The sequence below is a fragment of the Perognathus longimembris genome, chromosome 19 (genome assembly GCF_023159225.1).
Source record: "Perognathus longimembris pacificus isolate PPM17 chromosome 19, ASM2315922v1, whole genome shotgun sequence".
Lineage (NCBI taxonomy): Eukaryota > Metazoa > Chordata > Mammalia > Rodentia > Heteromyidae > Perognathus > Perognathus longimembris.
Window position 1 is genome coordinate 29198476 of NC_063179.1, and position 3196 is coordinate 29201671.

General features: G+C 42.5%; 1 pseudogene; it reads right to left on the reverse strand.

The window, feature by feature from the left end:
- Positions 1-1083: 1083 nt before the first annotated feature.
- On the reverse strand, positions 1084-1718 carry LOC125367576 (annotated as a pseudogene).
- Between the last annotated feature and the right edge of the window lie 1478 nt (positions 1719-3196).

Below are 3196 nucleotides of genomic sequence, written 5' to 3' on the forward strand. Positions count from 1 at the left end.
ACACTGTTACCCTGCCATATTTTCTGCTGCTTAGCCCTCCCTTCTCCCCTCCCCAAAGTTGTATAGTTTATTTCCAACATAGTGTCATCTTCTTCCTTTTTAAATGTATGTATTTGGGATTAAACTCAGTGCTTGGGTATTATCCCTTAGCCTTTTCATTCAAAGCTAACACTTTACCACCTGAGTCATAGCTCTACCTTTGGCTGTTTGGTGGTTAATTGGAGATAAGATTCTCATGGACTTTGCTTTGCAATGTGTGTATATAACTCATTTTATTTGTTGATTCATCAGTGGATGGAGACCTAAGATGATTCTGTAGTTTCAATATTGTGAATAGTGTGGTATATACTATAGATGTGTGCATGTATACTGGCATTTGAACTTAGAGTCTCATACTTGGTTTGCTTGCTCTGTTGACTCTCTACCACTTGAGACATGCTTCTAGCCCTGCTTTTTAATGATGTTTTTGGAAATGTGGAGTAGTTGGATTTTGGAGAAATATTTTTTCGTTTTTTTCTCCCTCATGTCTTGTTTGTACCTGGTGATTTAACCTTTATATCCAAGTGGAAGTTTTTTTTTTATAATGTTGAAAATGTTCAGATATACTCCAAGATTCAGTTTTATCTATAAATATGAATTTACTGCAAGATAATGCTAATGTATGTTTTAAGAAATACAGTTTGCTTAAAGTTAGATGCAGTGGCACATGCCTGTAATCATAGCACTGCTGCTCACCACACAATCTGAGCCTGTTTTAAGAGTTCTTTTTTAAAAAAAAGGATTTACATTCACAAGGCTTTTATCCTGTTTGGGTTCTCCAATGCAAACTGAGTTTTCTTCCAGGTGAAAGACATTCCACATCTATTACATTCCTAACGTTTCTCACATGTGTGAATTCTCTTAGGCCTGCTAAAGTGTAAATTTTGGTTGAAAGACTTTCTATATTTACAAGGTTTCTCACCTGTGTGAATTCTATTATCCATACCAAGGTCTGTCCACATTTGTTGCATTCATAAGGTTTCTCTCCTGTGTGTTCTCTGATGAACATGAAGGTCTGTCTGACTTCTGGGTGAAAGAACTTCTTCATTTGTTACATTTGAACTTGCCACTCTTTGCTGCAGGGTGGAAAATCTGAGCTGCATGGTCCCTCATTCCTCCTCCAGGCTGGGGATCGGCTGAAATAGTCCCAGGGTATCACAGACACCGGAAATCTAGGCCATACCAGTAATGATAGTATTCTCCCATGAGCTCCCGTGCACCTTGGACACACCATAGATGGTCCTGGGTCTCTGAATACAGAGGTCTGGGGTCAGGTACCAGTGAGAGGTAGGTCCAAACACCCCAATTGTACTGGGCACAAACAATCATAGATTGTGTTCTGCTGCCAGGTCTAGAATATTATGCAATCCAGTTATATTCACAGCCCTGGCCAGGGACACATTGGCTTCTCCCACAGCGCTGAGCAAGGCACTGTAGTGCAACAGCCAGATGATGTGGTTGTTGACTGCGATCTCAGGAAGGTGCTTGTAGTCCAAGATGTCAGCATTGACAAATGGGCCACTGTGGAAGACCTGAGCAGGGGGTTTCTTTATGTCTGATAAAATCACATTGTCCTTCCCAAACTGTCTCCTGAGAAGGTTGGCGAGCCCCATTCCCAGCTGGCCGAGACCCCCTGTAATTAAGACCCATGGAAAGTCTGCTTCAGAGGAATTTGCCATGGGGAGATACCCAGAAACCGGGAGGGCAGGACAGAGTTCAGGCTTAGGCAGGCCAGGCGCAGAGGCAACATCCTCAAGACCTGCATTTGCTCCTCAGATGTCCTGTGGGCACAACCGCTCCCGATGTGGGATGCAGAGCCGGGGCGAGGGAGACTGGACTCAGGAGCCGGGATGTGGAGCTGGGGCGCGGGAGCCGGGATGAGGAGCCGGGAAGAAGGAGCCGGGACGAGGAGCCCGGGGCGCAGAGCCCGGGCGAGGGAGACTGGACGCGGGAGCCGGAGCTTGGGAGCCGGGACGCGGAGTTGGGGTTCGGGAGCCAGGGCGTGGGATGCCTGAGCCGGGATGCCTATTCTTAGTTCTTGACTTCCCTTTTTGTTTCTGTATTCCCTAAGCATTGGGAGAGGGACGGGGAGGGGGAGGAGGAGGGAGAGGGACAGGGAGAGGGAGAGGAGGGAGAGGGAGAGGAGGAAGAGGGAAAGGAAGAAGAGGGAGAGGAGGGAGAGGGAGAGAAGGGAGAGGGAGAGGAGGGAGAGAGAGGGAGAGGAAGAGGGAGAGGGAGAGGAGAGAGGGAAAGGGGTAGACATCTTGATCTTGAACTTCTAGTCTCCCATACTGTAGAAAAATAAATTTTAATTGTATAAGCCTTCTAGGCTGATATTTTGTTATAGTTGGCTTAACAAACTAATATGATAATCTTTCTGAAAAAGGACAAGGTGGAAATTGTACATTTATTAAAGAGAGAGCCATAATCCAATCAAATAACTATTTTATTATAACTGCAGCAGATTTTTAAACATTGTAACAGAAAAATGCTTAATTAAAATTTTGAATTCTAATTCCTCTTTAATATCATTTATGTGTTTGTTTAATGACAAGAGGAAATATCTCCAGATATTTTGAATTTTTTTCTCAAAGTATCCTTTTGAATGAACTTTTTAAAAGAATATACTGAATACAGGGGTGGGAATATGGCCTAGTAGTAAAGTGTTAGCCTCGTATACATGAAGCCCTGGGTTTGAATCCTCAGCACCACATATATAGAAAAAGCTAGAAGTGGCTCAAGTGGTAGAGTACTAGCCTTGAGCAAAAAGAAGCCAGGGACAGTGCTCAGGTTCTGAGTTCAAGCTCCAGGACTGGCAAAAAAAAAAGCTAAAAAAAAAAAAAAAAAGAATGTTCTGCCTATAGAAACCCACTTTTCCTGTCCAGGAACATTTCTTAGTGACTAGATAATAAATCACAAACAAAAGCTACAGAAAGTAAAAGGGCAAACTGTTTCACTTAGTATTTGTTCTGTATAAAGTTGCAGAGAGTGGTCTTATCCCATTGTACTTTTAAAAGTTTTTTGAAGTTCTTTGAAAAATTATCTTTTTTTCCCTAACTTCATTATCCGTTTCTATAGTTTTAAACAATTCTTAGTTGTAAACTTAATATTTGTATAATGTAAGCACATAATTATCTTCGATGCCTTATGGATTCAT